Source organism: Equus caballus, chromosome 3, assembly GCF_041296265.1.
Source record: "Equus caballus isolate H_3958 breed thoroughbred chromosome 3, TB-T2T, whole genome shotgun sequence".
Lineage (NCBI taxonomy): Eukaryota > Metazoa > Chordata > Mammalia > Perissodactyla > Equidae > Equus > Equus caballus.
In genome coordinates this window covers 101,333,978-101,356,827 of record NC_091686.1, presented here as the reverse complement: position 1 = coordinate 101,356,827, position 22,850 = coordinate 101,333,978, and positions in this window count along the sequence as shown.

The window sequence follows — 22,850 nt, the reverse complement described above, 5'->3', positions numbered from 1 at the left end:
ATCAAGAGGGGGATGTTATGATCAGATTCTCTCATATAGGAAATTCACTGTACAACAGATAGACTGGAGGAGGTTGATACAGAATACAAATGTACAACAGAGATTGCATTTATAATAAAGGCACTTATAAAGAGAAGGAATTTTATTATTACCTTCAGGGAACAATCAAGAGACCTGACTTCTTAGACTGAGAGCCATGTCTTGGGTACTATTAGGACCCGTAGATTAGGTAGTTAGAAGCTAGATTATGAAGGCAAGAATGGAAGAATTTAGAAATAACATGGGAGAAAACATGAAGGCTCCTGAGAAGTGGGATAGATGCTGAAAGTGGTGCTTAAAAAAGATTTGTCTGGCAATGTAGGCTATGCATTTCCTTGATATTTCAGTTTTATGCTTGTAAATCAAGAAGAATAAAAAACGATTTATGAGGAAATTAGGAGGATTAAATACAGACACTGTTTGTAAAGAGCTTTAAGGAATGTGGAATTCAAAATCTCCCTGCATCTGAGTTCAGAGCATTTGCATTTTTGCTCTTCAGCATTTCTGTTCACATTTTCTGAAGTTACTTTAGACTGAGCTCTAATAAAAGTGGTTTCTGGGAGCATTTAATGAGAAAGAGGCACCTAAGAAGAGCAACTGGCAGGGTCAGACCACCTCAAAAGCCAAATTCCCGTGATGCAAGGTCACTCGGAAGAGTTTCTAAGATGACCAGGCAGCCTTTGACTGTTTTTCTCTCAAGTCATTCATCCCCTTACTTTCTCATTCTCAGATTCCAGGGTAAAAGTTCAGATTACCCCATAAGATAACTGACAGTTAACCACAGGGGTAATCCAAAAGTGATTAAAGAATCAGAATTGTTCGTTAAAATTTTCCTGTACATTTAATTATAATTAAAGTTACACATTGTTTTGGAATGACCAAATCATTTTTACAAGGAAATTCAGAAATGTGTGCTACATAAGCTGTCCACATGAAAAATTTTTCATATACAAAATACACATGGTCTTAGAAAATCACTACTCATTATTCCATGGATTTTTGTGTCACTACCGTAGATCATATTTACTAAGAAAATGTCCTCTGGGAGTGCAGAAACTTAAATCCCAGTTCTGCCACTTAATCACTGTTGTAATAACACATCAATTACGTAATTCCTTTGTGCAAACAGTATTTATGCAGATATAGTATTTGTCAGGCACTATTCTTGGCATGTCTGATTCTAAGTGGGTAAGTGGGTCTAAATGGAGGTTTTAAAGCTTTTTTCATCTTTACACACCTCATTTTTTACACTGTATTACATTTATACAATGAATGTCTATTACATTTATGACAAATAGTATTAAAACTGAATTCAATACTATCATTCTTGCCCTCATTAAGCCATTTTTCTTGACAAGTATCACCTTCATTAACATCTCAGATTCTTACAACTAAACTATCCCCGTGTATTTACTCTCTTAACAGCTCTTACCTTGTCATCCTTAACATGTCTTGAAAAGTCGTCCTGTGCATTCTATCTCTACTCCCACTAATGTAATCAAGCCCCTAAATTACGCATACCTATATCAAGTGGCTTGTTAAGAGAGCTGTCAAATTTGTTTTCTCTTCTTTTTCTCTCACCCTACTCAGTCTGCATGACTATGCTCTTTGCTAAATGTGAAGAGCACTGGTACGCTGGTACGAAGGTTTGGTTCCAAGTTTCAGCTCTATCACTTAGTTATTTTGTGACTTTGCTAATATCACTTAACAACACTAAAACTCATTTCATCAGCTTAAAAAGGTGAAGATAGTATAGAGATAGTACCAAGATATTGCTATCTTCTCTCTTACCATAAATATTTTTGAAGTCAATCTTTTTAAATATCTGGACTGGACTCATTATATTTATTATCCCCTCAGCTTCTCCTTTTCCTCACTATTTTATCTTGGTATGTTTACCTCTAAGAAGCAGGCTAACTTAACTATAAGAGCTCCTTCTCCGTAAGTCTTTCCTCTAGTTGCTTAATTAAAAATATGTATATCCAATGATTTATATATATACAAATATACATATATACATAATTTTGACTTCAAACTCCAACATAGATCCTGCTTTTTCCTTCCAGTCTTCTCCAGCGATGTAGATCATTCTTCTCTTTTTAAGTTCAGGAATTTTTTTCCCCCAAACCTCCCGATAGAATTCAACACATAGTCAAAATTGTAGTATATTTCCTTTTCAAAGCTACTGAGATGGAGAATGAAATCATCTTGCTGGTTTTACGAACCTTGATTCATTAGACTGGGCTAAGGAGGGGCACAGCTTCCCCTAAAGCACAAGGCTACTTACTACCCAAAAGCAAGTGAGGTGCTCTACCAAGGAAGAAGATGAGGGGGTTTCAAATGTGGTAATATATTATGTGTCTAACCACCACACGCTATGTCTCACTAACATGCTTCCCAATTATCAAAATTTTTGAGAGCTGGAAGGGGAGAAATAGAATTTATTTATTTATTTATTATTGATGAATACTTTACATACAATATTATATTAGTTTCAGGTGTACAACCCAGTGATTTGACATTTGTATACATTGTCTAGTTACCATCTGTCACCATACAAAGCTAATACAATATTACTGACTGTATTCCTCATGTTGTATGTTACACCCCCATGACTCACTATTTTGCAACTGGAACTTTTCACTTCTTGATCTCCTTCACCCATTTTGCCTCCCACTCGAAAGTCCCCTCCCCTCCGGCTACCACCAATCTGTTCCGTGTATCTTCAAGTCTGGGTTTGCTTTGTTTTATTTGTTTGTTTTCTTTTTTAGATTCCACAACTAAGTGAAATCATGCAGTATTTGTCTTATGCTCTCTGATGTATTTTACTTAGCATAATACCCTCAAGGTCCATCCATGTTGTCTTGCAAATGGAAAGATTTCATTCTTTTTTATGACTGAGTAGTTTTCTATTGTATATATATATCACATCTTCTTTATCCATTCATCCACTGTTGGACATAAGTTGTTTCCTTCTCTTGGCCATTGTAAATAATGCTGCAGTGAACATAGGTGTGCATATATTTTTTCAAAATTTTTTTTTTGGATAGATACCCAGCAGTGGAATTGCTGGATTATATGGTAGTACTATTTTTAATTTTTTAGAAACCTCCATAATGTGAGAAATAGAATTTATATCTTCACCATTGCACAGTGAAAGGAGAGTTGGGCTGGATATAGAAGTAATGAATTTGGTTTTTCACTATTTCTAACGCCTATCTGCAATATCATGGCCTTTCTTTTTATGTCAGTTTCCTCATATATTAAGTAAGGTCTTGAAGAAAAGGGATTTAGTAAATCACAGGTTTCTGGTTTGGGTGTTTGTATGGGGAATGAGACTATTCATCAAGATAGAAAATATCATGGGAAAGATAAATTTTAGGAGGTAACAGCATACGTAAAGAATCATGGGATGTGAAGAACCTGGCCAAATTAGAGAGTCAGTAGGCAATTAGAATATTGATTGGCCTATGCCAATATTGTCCAGCACAGAAATATTAGAAAAAGAAATATTTGGAAGTTGTTTACAAAACTAAGTAATACTTGAAGCCACTGGGCAGGAATGAGGTATTATTCTACAGAGATTGAATACAGAAGTCTAACCAACACCAACGTAGAAGCATAGGCATAGTTAATGATGACTTTACAGACTTTTTTAGATGACTATACATATTTTTTTAACTCAAAAATAGTATTTCAATTAGAAACTATTTTTGTATTTTTAACTGTGTTTAATTTTTTTGTTTCATTCATCTCTTGACACAACTGATATTTTGAGAAATGTTTTATCTTTAATGAATGCCAGAAATATGTTTTCCAAGAAAATATTTACATGTAAACAATTTTGGCAATCACATTTCTTAATGTAAATGATCTTTTTATTTGAACTCATATTTTTCTTGCTTTTGATTTCTGGTTCCAGCATTTTTTAGTTTGATGTCTCAGTTGCAAAACATAATAAAGACATGACACAGTCAGATAATTTCATTGTCACTGAAGTAAATCACCTTTAAAATGTACAGAAATAATGGAAAAAATGAGGATAAAGACAAAGAAACTATTTATAGTCATTATTACAAATCAAGTGATAAAATTCATAATAAAATTACGAATAAAATCGTGAATTCCAATACTGCAAGAAAATTCCAAAAATGTTTAGCACAAAATTTTGTGGGAAATAAAGAATTAGTTATGAGTTAATGGTTTCGTGTTTTCATTTTGAGCTTTCCTATCATAACCCCTTCATAACTTTGAGTATATGACATTTTGTTAAACAAAAAAATTCTTTTCTTCTTGTTAGTGACTGTAAAAAAAACTTCATATCCAAGCAGAAAGATACTAGGGAGTGGAAATTTATTAATTCATTCATCCATCTCTCCAGCTGTTCATTCAAAAATATTATTACAACTTTAAACTATTAGGGAGATAAACATCTTTGGTTTTTTTTATTTTTCAAGAACTTTCCAGCTGACTACAATAAGTAGTTCATACAGTGAGTGCTTGTACAGTGGGGAGTAAATAAAAGTGATAATAAGAATAAATCCACTTTTCACTATTAACTATAACATAATGTGATAATTTGTATAATAAGTTGCTATGAAAACATTGTGTTGCTATAAGCAGGCTTCACAGGAGGATGTGAAAGATCAAAAAGCAAGTCATTTCAGGTATATATACGTTATTTAAAGATGCAAATAAGAGTAAATATGATGAATTAATAACTGAATACAGTTAATACTTGATTCAAAATGTCTTGTAAAAGAGGCTTTGTTTATCATATCCACTTACTTTTTAAATATATGTCTGCTTCGATTTCACAGATCTTGCATTTCATGAAAAGATCATGGTTTAGTCAACAAATTCACTTGGAGAGAGAAATGAAACAAATAAAATATATTTCTTGTACACATAAAGGGTCCAATAAATGTTTCTGACAATACGAAGCACTTTGTAAAGCACAGAAGGGTTGCATAAATCGGAAATGGCATTCATTAGTCAAAGGAAATAAGAAGTTGGAAAATTTTACTACAGGAGGAAGGAAAACCGCTACTCACCTCATGAATATGCAAATCATTCTCACTTATTGCAGATGCGTGAGTACTTATGCAGAGGCTTTCCCATTCTTTTCCTTGCTTTTAAAAATCTGAGTTGGTGTTCCTTTGTGTGTGAATATACATAAGATATCAACTCACCAATGATCCTTGAATATCATTAAGTAGATTAAACTGAATGATGAAAGCTCTTTCTAATAAAATGAATGTGGTTCTCTTTCTTGTTAATTGTATTAAACAAAATCCTCTCTTGGGATTGAGTCATTAAATTTATCCTCTCAACCTATAAAATAGAGCCATTAGGCATTCAACTTGATCAATATAAATGTCCAATTAAGGCAATTCAGACCTAAATACTTTTCCTGTTCAAATGCTATTTGGTTTATTTCATCTACCAAGACTGCTTTAATAAGAATGGAAGCATAATTTTTTACTTTGTACAAATTGCAAAGAGGCAAAAATGAGACCTATAGCTCTTTCTTAAACCTATTTAGACTTGTTTTTGCTAGGTTCCCAAAGATGGAGACAATTGAATACCTAACCCCCAAAGAGCTTAAATATTACTGAATGATGAGGGAAAAAACCACAAATATCTACAATCAAGGTAGATAAAATATAAGGTCATAAAATTGAAAGCTTCTGGTGGATCAAAGAAGTGGGCTTTTTGTGTTCTTTTGTCTATTTTCTGGTGAGAACAGGGAAGGTGTGCAAATTGAAGGGCATCGCTGTTCAAACTCATCACAAGCGTTACAACCAAATAAATCTTTACAAAACATAAATATTAAAATATGCCTCTTGTCCAAATAAAAAAGCCTTTCTTGGCTCCCCATTAACTTCATAATTGAATATTTTGAAAACACAGAAATCAGGTGAAAGGAATCGCAGGCAGGAAAATTTTCAAAGAAAGAGAGCCAGGAATGCAGGAAGTATTGAATAAATGATGAATTTTATGATATTTCAAGGGAAAAGCCAAAGTGCTTGAAAAAATTGTTTAATGTTATACCACTTCATATATAGTGTAAGGAAATTGCAACAGCGTACTTCCATCTTCATGTGCGGTTATTGCCAATAATTTTACCTCTACTCATTCATTGACACTAAAGCCTTGAACATAGTTTGCCACCTTTTTAGTCAGCAAATATAATTTAAATAATTTTTTTAAATGAATAAAAAATTTAAACAATGTGCACATATGCCAGTTCTAGTGTTCTCCATTTCTTTTTGTAGATCAGAGTTTCCATCTGAAATCATTTGCCTTCAGCCTGAAGAATATCTTTAAACAGTCTGTGTAGTGTAGTGTTTCAGATTTCTCAGCTTTTTTATATCCTATTTTCCATTTATTTTTGAAGGTTTTTTTTTTTTTTGATGAAGAAGATTGGCCCTGAGTTAACATCTGTACCAACCTGCCTCTATTTTGTATGTGGGGCACCACCACAGCATGACTTGATGAGTGGTGTGTAGGTTTGTGCCCAGGACTTGAACTGGTGAACCCTGGGCCACCGAAATGGAGTGCACCAGCTTACCACTATGCCACTGAGTTGCCCTAATTTTTGATGGATATTTTGAACAGATCTAGAAGTCTCATTAGCACTTTTTTCCCACCACTTTAAATATGTCATTCTGTTGTCTTCCAGAATGCATTTTTTGGGGGTGAGGAGTTCACAATGATTTTTGTTTTTGTTTCCCTCTATATAATGTAACATTCTTCCCCCTGGCTAAATGTATGATTCCTTTCATCCTTGTTTTCTCAGTGATTTGATTATTAGGTACTTTGTGTAGTTTTTGTGAGATTTAGAAAAATTTTGGTCACTAATTATTCAAATATTTTTTCTCTCAAGTTGCCTTATAATTCTCAAACTCATATTAATCTTAGACAACTCTATGTTTTCCCATATGTCTCCTAAACTTTATTCATTTTTTTCAGCCATTTTTCCTGTCTCTGTTCTTGAGTTTAGACAGTTTCTATTGCTATGTTCTCAAGTTCACTGAACTTTTCTAATCTCTTCAGCCCAGCTAGCTTTTTTTTTATTGCAGATATTTTATTTTGCTTTCTAGAAGTTACATTTGCTTTTTATCTAGTTTCCATCTTTCTCTTTTTATGTTCATAATATTTATTTAATGATCTAAAAATCTTCATTGCTGACATTTTAAAAGTCCTTGTCTGATCATTCTTTGATCTTAGTTCTAGATCTTTCAACTGACTGATTTTTCTCTTGGTTGTTTGTCATACCTTTTTACTTCTTTGTCATGCTTAATAATATTTGATTGGATGCTAGACAGTGCAAATAGTTTACTTTGAATGTTTGGATTTATGTTTAAAGAGTGTTGGGTTGTGTTTATTTGCTTTGTTTTAGGTCTTATACAAGGCAGTCAATTTCCTAACAGATCAGATTGATTTTGTAAAACTACATTTTTGTGAGTCTAAAGTTAATCCAGGCACTAGGGCTAGTTAAACCCTACTTCTAAGATATGGCTTGATCCATCTATCTACTGAATGCACTAGGTGAACCCTTAAACACTTTCCTTTCTTGTAGTTCAGATAAAATTTCTCTCAATCTTGCATCAGCTCCCATGTAGTTATTATTTCCTTGCTAGTTGTCTTTTCCTGAGCCTTGTGGAATCTCACTCTACACATGACATCTTGTTATTCAGCAAGGACACAAAAGGACACTTACACAGATTTCTAAAGCCATTCCTTTTCTGAATTCAGTGCTTATCTCCAGAGCTATCTTCCACAAATTCCAGCCACCTGAACCTCTCAATTTTGGATTTATCTTTGCTTAGCTCAGGAAGGTCGTGCTATGTATAATTCCCCTCCCTGTGCTAGGATCTGGTAAATTCATGTAGGTAAAAGCCAAGACACTTGTGGGGGCTCACATTATTCATTTCCCTTCTTTCAGGAATCATAGTTTTTTGCGGCCAGCTGTCCAAATTCTGAAAACAGTTCTTCCATATTTTTTTTCTAGTTTACTAGTTATTTCCAATGGAAGGACTAGCTGGTAGAAGTTATTTGGTCATTATCAGAAGCAGAAATTTAGGTTTTATGAGTAGCATTACATTATATAGTTTGCACAAATATGAAGCTTTACCTATCTGCATTGGTTGCACAATTCGGAAGAAAAGTGTGATGTTACTATTTTGGTGGGAGTGGTAATATGAGTCCCCATAAAGTATGTTATTTTTAGTAATTTTTAGTATAAAGGATGTTAATATAATTAAACCTCCAGATGTTGTCATGCAAGCTAGCGAAGTATTCATGTAAGCCAGCAAAAAAAGTGAGGCAGCTATGTTTGTAAAAATAGTGAAGAAATTGGTGGAAAAAGAGATATCTCAGTTCTAGTAAATGAGAAGAGAAAGTAAAACAAAAACAAAGAATAATATTGTCATTGATAGAACCCATGTCATCCGAAAGATGAAATGATGCAATTATTTGGAAAATCACTTTGAATATCTATTTCAATTGCTGTATGTATAGACAAATTCAGAAAGAGGAAGGATTACAATAATAATGAAACGCCAGTAAGGGATATTCTCTGGTTTAGTTAAATCAGAAAAAGCAGGAGGAACAAGGGAAAAGAAGAAAGAGGGAGAAGAAAAGCAAAGAAGAGATTATAAGAGGAGGAGATAGTCCCCACATGAAATTGTGACCCCCTCAAGGAGATATACTAACTTGCTAGGTGCTACAGACTAAATATTTATAGTTCTCCAAAATTCACAGATTGAAACTTAATCCCCAATGTGATGCTATTTGGAGGAAGGCTTTTGAGAAGTAACTAGGTCATCAGGGTGAAGCCCTCACAAATGGGATTAGTGCCCGTATAAAGGAAGCCCCAGAGAGCACTCTCACCTCTTCTACCGTGTGAAGTGACTTGATCTTGGCCTTCCCAGCCTCTGAAACATTGAGAAATAAATTTCTATTGTTTATAAGTCAATAAGTCTATAGTAGTTTTGTTACGGTAGCCCAAATGGACTAAGCCACGAGGGTTAATGGCTTAAAAAAGAGAAATTTAATTTTTCATAGTTCTGGAGGCTGGATATCTGAAATCAAGGTTTTGCAAGAGTTGGTTTCTTCTGAGGCCTCTCTCCTTGGCTTGCAGATGGCTATCTTCTCCCTGTGTCATCACATGGTCTTCCCTTTGTACATGTCTGTGTCCTGATCACCTGTGCTTGTAAGGACACCAGGCATATTGGTGAGGCCTACCCTAAAGACCTCATTTGAACTGAATTACCTCTTGAAAGACCCTATCTCTACTATCTCCAAATATAGTCACATTCTTGCTCTGCGTTAATACTTCAACATGCGAATTTTGTGGGGATACAATTCAGCCCATAACAGTAGGTAATAAATTTGTGAGGCCAAAGTGTTTATATGCTCTGTGTATCTGTAGCTTCCACAGTGCCAATCAAGAGGATTTTTAACTTGGAAGTATTAAATGATTATGACTTGATGTATTTTTTATAATCTTCACAAATGCATAGATCTATAAAGGTATACTTTTAATTATTTTATTAAATATTTAGCCTACTGAAATAATCTATTTTCACTGAAAAAATAGATAAAAGTAGAAAGTAGTTGCTTCTTAATTCATTTTTGACAAACTATGATGGCTTGTAAAATAATCATATTTCAATTCTAGGATTTATCACAGATTTCTCATGCTTTAAGATAGGTTTAGTGGACCTAATATAACAGCTCAGCTTAAGGTTATAGGTTAGTTTGTGATAGACAAGTTTAAATGAAAGTAAGTTGCAATGAAAATTAGCTGAATTATCTTTTCAAAACTTTATGTTTATGATGGTCTCTACTTCATGGTCCTTCTAAAAGATGCTAATAGATTTAATTGGTAATTTTCTTTTTTGTTTTTTTCTCAGGATGATTAGCCCTGAGTGAACATCTGCTGCCAATCCTCCTCTTTTTGCTGAGGAAGACTGGCCCTGAGCTAACATCCACGCCCATCGTCTTCCTCTACTTTTTTATATGTGGGATGCCTGCCACAGCATGGCTTAACAAACAGAGCATAGATCTGCACCTGGAATCTGAACCGGCGAACCCTGGGCCACTGAAATGAAATGTGCGAACTTAACTGCTGTGCCACCAAGCCGACCCCTAAGTGATAGTTTTCTTACTGTACATATTCAAAATAAGAACCTGAAATTATCTTAACCTAACTTAACATAAAGAATAAAATAGAAATTAGTCTTAATTTTTTAATGTTATATTTATTTCTGCATGATTTTAAGTGATGGTCTGAAAGATTTCTATAACTCTAAAATACTTTGAAAAACACACTTCCAAAATTCATACAAAATTTAGAATTCTGTGTCATGTGCTAAAATTAGGTGATATATGTTTGCTATTCTTAAGATATATGCTAAAGTGAGCATTGTTATTTAATCTTATTTTTATTTTTGAAATTTGACAGATAAGAATGCAGACTCGGAACATCCGAGTGACTTTTTAAAGATCCTGCTGATAACAAGTAAAGAAATTGGACATTCTAAATCAAAACTAGCATTTTCTCTTCCATTTGTTTCCAGAAAAGTATTGAGCTAATGAGGATGGAATCTTTTTTAACCAAATAGCTCTACTTATTATTCTTAATAGAAAGACTATTTCCAGTTTAACTTTGCCTAGACTAATATTCAAAGCCTTTCCGGGTATATCATCTCATTTTTGATATTCACAAGTACGTATTTAACTTGTATTTATTTCTACTTATTTAACAAACACCTCCTATATATGCCAACTGAGGATGGATAATTCTGTTTTCCACAATTTCAAGATGAGGAAACTAAGGCATGAAAGGTGACACTCTTGCCCAAGGTCAACCCAAAGGTCACATATGGAGTAGTCGATAGAGTTAGGATTGAATCTAGGCAACTCGGCTGGAAATTAATGCCCTTAACTGTTGCACCACACAGGCATAAAGTGTCGATCAGTCCCTCAAAGCAATCTTTCGGGTACACAGACTCACGCTGACTCTTCTCTCATACGGAAGAGAAAGGCTGATAACAAACTAGATGAACAAAATTCTCAAAACTTTTCCTAGATCAGAAGAGTGTATGTTGACCATTTAAGGACTCTTTCATAGCCATCTGGCTGTGTCCTTCAAAAGATAAATTCAAGCCTTCTTTTATTTCTTAAAAGTTATATTGAATTAGACCTTTAAAAATAGCTACTCTTCCATTACTTTTTTCTTCTTCTCTGAGGACTACAAATATTTGTATCTGATATTCACTTTGTCTATTTTCTATACATATCATTTTCTCTCTAGATGTTTATTTTACGTATTTGCTTTTTTTCTCTCTAGACCTTGTTTGTGTATTCATTGATTTTGAGCAAGGTTAGGCTTTTAAAATGGGTTTTAATATTTATTGCCCCTGCTAGCTATCGTATATCTTATTTATTAAAAAGAAAGTTAAGTATTTCATGAATTTAAGTCTCACAAGTCTCATTGCTGGACAATTAAAATTTAATAAAACAAATATTGAAGCACATTGCAACTTAGTAGAAGACATATTTCAACATCTTATTTATATTTTGGAAAGTTAATGCATGCTATTGTGTATAATGTTGTTCATAAATTTCGATTCTCTGGTTATATGATTAAGAATTAAAGTCTTCATTCTTTTCCTTATATAAACAGGGAGTTAAATTGAGGGGAATGTTCGAGGAGTGGTATGCAAGAGAAATACTCCTTATTTCATTTTATCAATTTTATGACATATTTACAATTATAAATTCTTCTTCTGAGTTTACATTGTTCAAACAAAGCTTTTATTCTATTTTAGTTGAAAATTAACTAATTAGTATATTTCTTTATTCAAAATCAAGCTTCTCTGATTTCCAGCTTGTTTTTTATCACTATTTCATATATGCATTTAATTTAGTCTCTCCTTATTAACCTGTCATTCTAGATTTATAATCATTTATGTTGCCTATTACTGCACACAACTCGTCATCAACCTTTTGGTATTGCTGATAGATGTGGGTATTTTCTTTAAAGTGGTTAGTATTTTTTTTTTTTTTGAGGAAGATTACTACTTGAGCTAACTACTGCCAATCCTCCTCTTTTTGCTGAGGAAGACTGGCCTGAGCTAACATCCATGCCCATCTTCCTCTACTTTATACGTGGGATGCCTACGACAGCATGGTTTTTGCCAAGTGGTGGCACATCTGCACCCAGGATATGAACTGGTGAACTCGGGGCTGCCAAGATTCAGAACGTGCGAACTTAACCGCTGTGCCACTGGGCCAGCCCCTAAAGTGGTTAGTATTTAATGAAAAAGAGAAGACGATGTAAAATTGTTTAAGGTTCTGCTGTAGAATTTTATTTTTTCCCCTTGTTCTTTTGCTTTTCACTAAGTTAACATGAAGTGTAAGTTTCAACCCCTATTTGAATTTGATTTTCAGAGCCATTGATATTCTTTGAAGTATTAATACTGATAATGTTGGAATTTCAAAAATATTACAAAAATGTTACTAATATATCTTAATATAAAATAGGAACAGTTAAGCATGCATTATGTACAGAGGGTTTAAAATTTTATGTGCAGGGCTTAGAAAGGGAAAATTAATGTCATGTGTAGAAGTAAATAGCAGAATTAATGTTTCATCAGAAATATAATAAAAGAATCTCAAGATTAGAAGTCTCCATGCCCTTTTAGTCAAAACACCCTGCTAATTAGGTCTCTGCACGAATACTGCTGGCACTGAGAAGTCCATTGCCTCTTCTTCCAACTTTGCCTTGACCAGCTTTCAAGAAATGGTTCATGGAGCAATCCTGTCAAAATGGCAATGAATGGGATTCAGAGCTACAAAGACCATCAAGAACGAAGGCTTGGAAAACTGACTCTTACCTCTCAGGATCAGTTGTTAATTAGCAAATGTGTCAAGAAGCACCCCTTCACTCGATAAAGCTTTCCAGTGAAATTACCTGCCAGGAAATTTTCATTGTCTTTTTATTATAGGTGTCCATTCTCATCAGCCCTGGTGTATTTCTCTTGAAAAAAATAATTTAAAATCATGTAGAAGTAGTCTTTGATTGAAAATGCCTTCATTCCCCTCAAATAATAATTTTCCAAAATGGAATCCAAATCATGCTAGGCTAGGTTGTTTAGTCACACTGTCCTACATCCCAGAATGACAAGCAATAAAACATAAATTGACTTGACAGTGCACAAATATCAAAATTGTGCACAAATATCAACTGTTACCGGAAAAGCTTTATCTAAAGCTTTTCTAACCAACCCCTCGGCTCCAGAATCTTATAAAAAATTTTAGTTAAGACACTTTTTATGGTTATATTCTCCAAATTAACCTATTGAAGTTACTTTTCCCATTGCTCAACTTATCTTTGTTCAATTCTTGTTCTGAACTATTTATGACAAAATCTGAAGTTATCTGACCTCCTTTTATTTTTCATCATTTTGGTTTTTGAAATACAAACTGCAATCACAAGGACTGAAAGGAAAGTATTAGGAACATAAGTTTGCTAGAGAATTCATTTAACTGATTTACAGAATCAATAGTTAAAGAAGTTATTGTTTTTCTTTTCTTATAATGCAGTCATTGCACACGTAAATTGTCTGAAAATGTGCTTCTCTCTGAAAAGCAGTAATGCTAAAATTTTTAAATATATGTTTCAGGTGGAATTATGATCTTGGAATGTTCTTTGTAAATATCAAGGGTCTAGCTTACTGAACCTAAATGCACGGGAGCACAGTTTTTTTGATGATTACTCCAAAATACATGCGCTGAAAATGAAGTTTACATTTACAAAACATTACTAAAAAGTTTGGTAAGTGAGTATGTTAAAAGGAATTGATGTGGGCATGGTGGGAGGAAGAGAGGAGAAAGGTGAAAACCCAGATGGATTGAGTCACAAGGAGCAAGTAACACATCCTTAGTTGTCAAGTGGTAATTCGACATATTTTTACTACTATGGACAAGAGGCAATAACCTGGATAATTTTCTCACGTTACTTTAATAGTCTAAATTACCACACTGTATCAATTACCACATTAAATTACCATACTGTATATTACTTGCTAATTCCCAATGCCTAAACAAAGGCTGTTTTAACAAGGCAAGGACATATACAACTTACTTTTGAATACAACACTTGGTAATCAAAGCAATTAACAAGAGGGCACAATATCAAACCAATGCTTCATTTTAAATCAATTCCTTTTTAAATATTCCTACAAATAATTTTCATCTAAAAAATTAGCGACAAAGAAATCCATATTTCCAATATAATTAAATCTTAATCCTTACCTCCAAAAAAAATGTTGTTACTAGTATATATATATGAGACGAAGGATAAAAGTATTTGAAGAAATAATAAAAATTGTGTGGGAAAAAGGGATCCAGACAAATATTTGATACAGAACGTTATTTAGTTAGCAATTAACAGGAAATATTTGCCTTAGATCAGTGGTTACAAAAAGTATATTGCTTCTAAGATTCTTCTAAACATACCAGAAATCATTTTCAATTAGGTTGTGATGGGACTAGAAGCTGTAATGATAAATTAAAAATAAAGGATTCCACTTATTTTTATCTGAGTTGTTAAAAATGCTTTATTACTTAAATTCAAATATTTTCAAGTGGGTGAATTCTTTATTTGAAAGATTGTTTTAGTAAAAAGAGGTAATTAAGGTAATTAAATACCTTTAAAGAAGTAATTAAGGTTAAATGAGGTCTTAAGAGCAGGGCCTTAATCCAATATGGCTGAAGTCCTTCTAGGAAAAAGAAGAGATACCAATACTGCTGGCACCTTTATCTTGAACTTTCAGCCTCCAGAACTGTGAGAAATAAATTTCCATTGCTTAAGCCACCCAATTCGTGGTATTTTGCTCTGACAGTCCTGGCAAACTAATAGAAAATTCTAAGCCCGAGTTTGCAACTTTCCTAAATAAGTTCTTACACAAGAAACGTATTACATATAGAAATTTATAATTTGGAACTTTTGCTTAAAAATTCAAAATATATATTTACCTGAAACCTTACATATATTGTTTTAATTCAAAACAACTGGCTGAGATGGGAAAGTCAGATGTTCTAGCTCATTCTCCAAAAATGCAGCAGGCTGAGGTACAGCAAATCTTGGGCAAAAATAGGGTTTTATATATTGGAAAGGGTTTGAAAGTAGAATGCAGGAAAACTTAAAATCACATGTAGTTCTTATATGTGCCCAGTCCTATTAGGCTGGTAGCTGATTGGAGATAAGGAGGAGATCTGGTCTTTGAATAATGTAGGCAGTTAATCAGGATGTCAGTAATTTAGGCGCACAAATCAGACCTTGACTTCAGGGCTACAGGGGAACTGCAGTACTTTGCAATAAACTGTGCTGCACTTGTCCATTAAAAGGATCCTTTCCTATCACCTTCTAGGGTGCTTTTCTGTACTATAAGAGCAGAGAGCTAAAGCCATTTTTTCCCTAGATTTCCTGGCATGTGTTGGATGCAAATTAGGTTCCATCAATTAGATGCATTTATATTAGCATTTTGAAGGGGAAAATTGGGAAGAAGCCATCCTTCTGCTGATTTTTTTGTGCTGGTTTCTTTTTATTGTTGTTTTTGATGACAAGCAAGTTGTAAGGACGTGATTTTGTTTTGAGGCTTTCTTTTAGAGTCCAGTTTCCAGCCTCACTGGTATTTAAGTATGGTTTTGGGGTGGCAGCCACTTCCTGATTCATCAAGACAGGATGTCAAACTCAGTGGTTCAGTGGTGGCCTCCTGATTTTCCGCTTTTCTGACTGTGTCAGAGATCATAGCTCCCTTGGTTGATCAATTCAGTATGTAATGTTCTGAGGTTAGCTCAGAGCCTAATCTTCCAACAGTTCTCTGAATTAAATCCCATTCTGCTCATACTACTTAGTGCAATTCTGACTGTTAGAGAAACCAAGAAGAAAAGTGAAGTTTTCTGTATGGAATTCATTCTACTGGTGTTTGGGAAAGTAGCCATTGGTTTTTGGGAAAATAATCCATACTCTGAATTTGATTTAATAGAAAAAGTAGACCATTATAACCCATAGATATCTCCAAATGTACACATGAGTAGGTAAATATAACTTTCCCTCCAAAATGAAAATGACTCTCATTTCCCACTTACAGTTGCAGTTTTCCTTAATCCACAGATGCTTACTTAATCTACCTCCCCATGTGGTATACGTTTACTGACAATTATTATGACTACTATTTAAGTAGAAAATCTATTTTGTCAACAAGGGGATAGCCTTGCTTTCGTTATCACTTAGCCACAAAACTGAGTCAGCACATATCCACTCACATACACAGAAGGTATTAAACCTTATTTTCCCAGCCCTAGTTACAACAGGAAGAGTTTAGGAAAGAAAAAAGTTATATTATCCTTTCAGTCTTTTGCTCAATTCCGTTACTTCCTCTCCTAGCTCAGGAACTAAAAATGTGTTGAGGTACACACTTGTCCTTGCCCTTACCCTAAGAATATTTAGTTGAGTTATACCTGAAGAAATATTTTAAAGAACACTTCTTAAAATTATTTATTTAATGGAAAGGATACTTGACAGGGAGGGGGGAAACCTTGAGTTCTTATGGCTTTGCAGCCAATAACTATGAAGAGCACTTCATTAGATCCTCAGGGACTCAGGTTACCCTACAATTAAAAATCCTACATGAGGGGCCGGCCCGGTGGTGCAGTGGTTAAGTGCGCACGTTCCACTTCGGCAGCCCGGGGTTCACTAGTTCCAATCCCCGGTGCAGACATGGCACCACTTGGCATGCCATGCTGTGGTAGGCGTCCTACATATAAAATAGAGGAAGATGGGCACTCATGTTAGCTCAGGGCCAGTCTTCCTCAGAAAAAAGAGGAGGATTGGCAGCAGCTAGCTCAGGGCTAATCTTCCTCAAAAAAAAAAAGAAAAAGAAAAAGAAAAAATCCTAAGTGACCTAAACAATCTTTACAACTCCCTCTAGGTCTAAGATACCAGGCTTCTCTTCTGGCTATACTATTCCAGGAAGGAATATTTAGAGAGAATATTTTAAATGGACTGTTAAATTGTGAAAGGAAAATGCTAAATTAGAACTTATTAATTAAATATGCAGAGAAATATGGGAGAAAATAAGGCATTTCCCAAAGGAGAACCGATAACTTAATGCAGGTTTTTAATTAATATAATACCATAAACTATCGACAAATATTATGAAAATTGTTTCTCTCCCCATCAAGCTTACTCAATTCACATGTGTCCTGCTAGAGTCCTTTGGGAGAAATGCTGGAACATATTTTCTTAAAGTTTAAAAATATACTTATCTACAAAGTTGCTTGTGTTTGTTGTTTTTCTCCCCTAAAAGAAAAAAATGAAAATATCTGAAAGTCATAATTTTCAAGGTGATTTTTAGAGGAGCACAAAAGTGAGAAAATTTTGCCTGTTCAAAGATATGATGTTTGTGATAGAAATTATCCCTAGGATATTTACTTTTATTGAGACCTGTGACTTCACTTTCTTAATATCTTTAGGGCTAAGATTGTTTGGATGTTAGGAGAAGATAGCAATGGCAACAACATTTTGGAATTTATCATCCTTCTATCTAAAATGACAGTATTTTCCTTGAGTTTATTGCATACATGAAAAAGAAAAACAAAGGTCTATGAGAGAAGCTTTAGAGTTCAGATTTCATTATAAAATTTACAAATTAATTTGTTCAATTACCAAAATCCATTCAATACTGTAAATCGGTTCTCTCAAGTGCTTAGAACAGTGGATGGTAAGGGACATTACCAATGGGACATTATGGCATTTTCCATAGGTAGGCTATACACAAATTCTTCATGAAAAGAAAAAGTTTTATAACTTCAGATATCTTTGCAACTGTCTGGAATTTGAGAAAAAAATAGTTCTTTAAGTATTGTTTACACTGGACGATCAGTTGGGCTATTTGCCTAAGCACTGCAGTCAATAAGGGCATCAAATGTAACTGTTTAATGCAATGAGTTGACTAGCTGTGTTACTGAACTAACCAAATAATACAATCCATTTAATGTGAACTATGTTCAGTCTAACTGTGTGTAATTCATTGGTTCCATTATTTTCTTCACGCCCTGAGAAGTCTCTGACCTTCTCTGCTCTGAGAGATAGCATACTCGACAGCTAAATAGGCTGGATGCATCACAATCAGACAAAGCTCAAATACATAAATGCATTGTCAGCACAAATAAATACTTACAGAGAATTAGAACTGATGAATCTAGCTTTTCCTGCAATTTTCTACACGGGAAACTGGGGAACTTTGAAAGAGACAGGTAAACAGGTTATGGGTTAATGATTCAGGGTTAATGATTTTTATTGCACAAAGATTGTCTACATAATGTGGTATTTTTGAATACTGGAGAGCAGAAAGACAGAGTTTCCACATCAAGAAGGTTTTTATACACAAGGAGTATGGATGTGATGCTAGGTAGCCTCATTAGTACTTGCCTTGTACACAGGTAAATACACCCACATACTCTGCAGCAAAGTGAAAAGCACACAGGCTTTGGGTCTGACAGAGGCCATCATCACATTTTGATCGATTTTATTGCATTTGACTCCACAACAAATCCTGTGCGGTGTAAGGTAAGGTGTCTTTCACATGAGATAAGGAAACACATTCAGAATGAATAATTGACTTGCCAATGATCACATAAATAATAAATATCAAGGCCAGGACTAGTACCCAGGTGTTTTTATTCTTAATTCATTGCTCTTCCTTCCATTACACAATGTTAAATCTTACATATTGCAGTTGCAAATGACCAAAGCATCAATTTAAGTAAAAATAAACCCCATGCTCAAAAAGAAAGTAAAGAGGAGATTTATCGGTTTTATGCAATCATGAAGCCCAGAGGTAGAAGTGACTTCTGGCATTGCCAGGTCCAGGAATGCAAACAAAAATCCACTTGGTTATGCAATCTCTCTGTCCTTTTCCCCCCTTATCTTGCTAAACATGTTTACCTGCTCTTCCTCCTGCCTCTCTTGCTCTGCTTCTCCCCGTATGTTGGCCTCATTCTTTCTTACTTCCGACAAGGTCTCTTTATCTGCCCACAATGATGACAATTTCAAATTAATATTTTATTCTTTCCAGATTTATGACTTTCCTCCTCCTCTTCCTTCTTTCTTTCTCCTCCCTTCCTCCCTTTGTCTCTGATTCCTGACTTGGATCACAGGTCAACCTGCAGTCATCACTGCTTCTAGAGCTCTAAAGTATCTTTATTTTTCAAGCCCAAGTCACATTTAATCCAGCAGCCAAAGACAATTTGACCAGCAGTCTCATGAAAATCACATGAGGAGGTGTGGTGAATCTGTCCAGACCCAAACATAAACTGTTTGTTGATTAAATCAAATTGTCCTAAACGGGATGGTCATAAAAACCTGCAGGGACTTAACCTGACATGCTAGTGGATCAAAGGCTGGCAATATACTAGAAGGAAATAAACTGGGAATAAATGAACCTTAATGTGTACATCTGGCATCTAAAAAGAATAGTTACTAACTAGTTCCAGCCACACTTTCAAGTGAGTTTGGAACACTTTATCCAATGTGAACCAATTGTATTGATCAGCGAGGGATTCAGCCTAGGTAATGGAAGACTTAGGAAATAGTGACAGTGTTAGAAACTAGGCCTAGAATAGCGAAAATAGCCCAAGTATCAAGATTTAAGTGTCGTGACAGAGAAGTGGTTCCCTGGTTAGAAGGAGCTGAAGGGCAGAACGGTGATCTCTCACATGCAGCATCTCAGATTCAAGCTGTAACAGATTTCCATTTGCAGCTTCACGTTGCAAGTTCACTTAGAAGATGAAACATGATATTCGGAGTTCTGACTGCTTTCTCTCTGTCTTCTCGATTCAGACCTGGAGGAGGGAGAATGAAGTCCTGCTCTTCATTAGGCTCTTATAAATTTCCAACAACATTATTGACTTCTAATTTTTAAATTTTAAATAAGGCATAATTGGATTGATATCTATTTCCACATATTGGTAGCTGTTATCGTTCCAAAGTTATTTAAAAAGATTCCTTCTTCATGGAAAGTTCATTGTTTTCTCAGTCCTTTCCTTTCTCAATTGAAAGAGGGGCATCTAAGAAGGATAAGTAGGAAAGACATAGCATCTGATCCATAAGCAACCATCTCTCAGAGCTGCTCCCCGTTTTACTGGCTTGTTCTTCCAACGGTAGAGAGATGGATCAGATTATATCTGTGTAGTGTCCCCAAAGACACTGCCTGAATAAATTAAGTTTGCAAGTAAAAGGAGACATTTTCTACTCCCCAAGGACACAGGCGCCTTCCGACTCCCAAGAGAAACCTGGCTGTTAACTATAGTGCTCACAGATTATTTAAATAAAAGAGTTTTCCTTAGCAACTGAAGTTAGTCTTAGCAACATGCATATTTACAGGCAGACCCTTAGCAAAAACAGATTCTCAGACATTATTGTTTCCATAAGCGTGGTTACACTGTCCTTGCGTTGGTACCGATTCAGCCCTGTTTAGGAAGGAAGTGGTGATATTGCCAGAAGAAGCAATATATCTAAAAAGTGAATAAATCCTGTCTTTAGGCATAGATTCCATGATTTCATGAAGTGCCACTGGCATAACGAATCTTTGATAAGCACTAAAAACCATTTATAATAATAAATAATGAAGTCTTGTTACAGACTACTTATATAAGTAAAATCTGCCGGAGTTTTAAAAACTAGTCAGAGACTTGTTTCATATGTTATATTAAATGCTGGAAAAAAGACAGTTATTGAAAGACATCTAAATGAAATTATTGAAAGACATTTAAATATAAACAAATTCGAATGCTGAATATTATTTAGGGCATATTTTAGTCATGGTTAAGTTTATGTTCCCCGCAAGAAAAATCTGGGTAAAACTTGCTACATTTTATATTGTAGATTTTCAAATGCTTGGCTTCAACACTGCTAAATTAAAAACTCTAATTCTTATAAACAACATTTTTTCTTGAATCCGTAAATATTGTCATATTCAAATTTTATAATCACAACACAATACCAGATATTGTAAATAAAGCTTTATTTTCCTATAACTTAACTCAAATTAGTATATGAACCTTCATTTCTTTCCACAGAGAAAAACATTTAAATCTTCATCTTGCCAATTCAAGGTCGTGGAAGCTGTTTCAATTTTAAGTGTGGTTGATTTGGATATCAAATTGATTTCACTCGTTTATTCATTTTCAATTTTCCTGGCTTCCTCAGAGTTTCCTAAGTCTGCAGCCAGGGTTGGTGCATGTGTAAGACCCTGGCACTGGAGAGGTATACTCATGCTGCTTCTTGCCCAATGACCTCTGATATAGTCATTTTTATTTTATCTAATCTCATTCATTAGACATCATGGCAACTGTGACTTATGTCTATGGGCCCAGCAATGGATATCAGCCTCCAACTTACCAATACACTCTGAATCCTTTTCGTCTCCAAGTGTAACTTTTGGATCTACCTATCCTCAGGAACTTTTCATTTACTCTTTTTCACCAGAGTTATATGGGACTCTGCCTGACGCACATCCGCTTACACACCTCTCTTATGTTGGAAGTGCAGGTGCAGTATTCAGCTTGTGTTATTCTGAGCTATACTCAGAGTTGCCAGTCACAAATAAGACTGTTCTCAGACTGTCTAATAAATCTACCATTGACAAAGACTCTATCCTTGACCAAACTTTAGTCAGGCTCCTCTGAGCCCTCTTTTCAATTATGCTTCAGCTTCACACTCGGCCTGCATCCTGTCTTTGGCCTGCCCAGCCTAGTCTCAGCAAAGAATCCTGCTAAGTCATCTCCTACCCTCCACATCTTTGATATATGATCATTCTTGATAGCTGATCAAGTTCTCTATCTCCTACCTTGGATGTCTAAGATCTTGGCCTGCCTTCGACAGGAATCCTGTTAGGCCGGTTTAGCAAAAATCTCTCTACCTGTCTCCTGTTAGTAAGTTTTTATCAGCTGACTCCCCCTGCCCTTCTCCTCGGCTGTAAATCCCCACTTGTCTTTGCTGTATTTGGAGTTGAGCCAGATCTCTCTCCCTTATTACAATAGTCTTAATAGGGTTTTATTTACCATTTTAACAAGTGTGAGAATAATTTTTTCTTTAACACCATGTTGCCCACCACCCCCAACACAAGCCCCATAAAAGCCGTAAATTCTGCTCCTGCATCAAAATCCTTGTCTATTCTTTTACTTCTATTTTTAAAACACTTCCCCTAAGCCAGGAAGTTTTATTTATTATTTTACCTATTTATTTTCTCCTGTAAGGTAGCAAACTGCTTTTATATCTTGACCTGAATCTCTTTCTCCCTGCTTGCCAAAATTACATTCTATGGCTTATTCTTACACTATAATCTCTGAGTTCTCTAGTTTGGGACAATTTATGTATAAGCCCAAGTTTTAGAATCTACCAACTATTTTCTCTCACTAGTTCTAGCTCTACTACACAGTAGAGCTTATTTGTCAGTTATTGTGTGTCTACTTTCCTAGAAGTATCATGGATTTCATTCCATTTCTCACCATGTCACCAGCACAGGTAAAGCATGTGAGGCTGAGATACAGCAAGCACAGGCAGAAATGCATATAGGGTAACTAGCTTTTACAAGTAGTCCAATTAAGGTAATCCTATAAGCACCCACAAAGTAAAATGATCACACTCACTCAACAATAGAATGCATGCTTGCTATGCGATAGGCTTTTTTTTCCCCAGATGCTTGTGATACATCAGTAACTAAAGC